A 662-nucleotide genomic window follows, 5' to 3' on the forward strand; every position below is an offset into this window, starting at 1 on the left:
AAAAAATTAATAATAATTAAAGCTAGTAAGCAATGTTTATATCTAATAGACATAAAAGCTCTCCACAGCATACCAACAGAAGGTATGTATTGGAATAATTTGTTAATGAGACAGCCAGGAACAGACTCCCTGTGGGACACGATTATGTTGTGTGCAGAGGGGCATTTTCTTCCCCTGTGGTTACCCTGTCTCCGACCCCTTATAGTCACTGTCTAGATAGTGAAAACTAAATCTTTCACATGGCTTTAAAAGCTTAGGGTTCTTTGGGAAGGAAGTCTGGACTATTAATGAAAAAGTTAAGAAACAGCTTCTTGTTTTACTTAAGGAGACGAGGTTTTAAGACACATTGTGCAATGGCCGGACCTTCATCCCACTGACAGTTACTAATAATGCAGCAGGAAAGAAATTTAAAAAATAGAATATGAATATACAGATGAAAATGTTTATCCTCATTAGAAGTTTAAGAAATACAACTTAAAACAGTAATAAGATGCCATTTTTTCTTGTATAAAATTATACTTTCCGATGTTGTACATTGTATAGTGACATAATGAATGTTGACATTCTTTTCTGAGATGAAGTTGAATATTTGACTCAGAGGACTGTCTTCCTTCCTCCCTCCCTCCCTCCCTCCCTCCTTTCGTTCTTTCTTCTTTCCATCT

This window comes from Nannospalax galili, unplaced genomic scaffold (assembly GCF_000622305.1).
Source record: "Nannospalax galili isolate Female #2095 unplaced genomic scaffold, S.galili_v1.0 scaffold283, whole genome shotgun sequence".
Taxonomy (NCBI): domain Eukaryota; kingdom Metazoa; phylum Chordata; class Mammalia; order Rodentia; family Spalacidae; genus Nannospalax; species Nannospalax galili.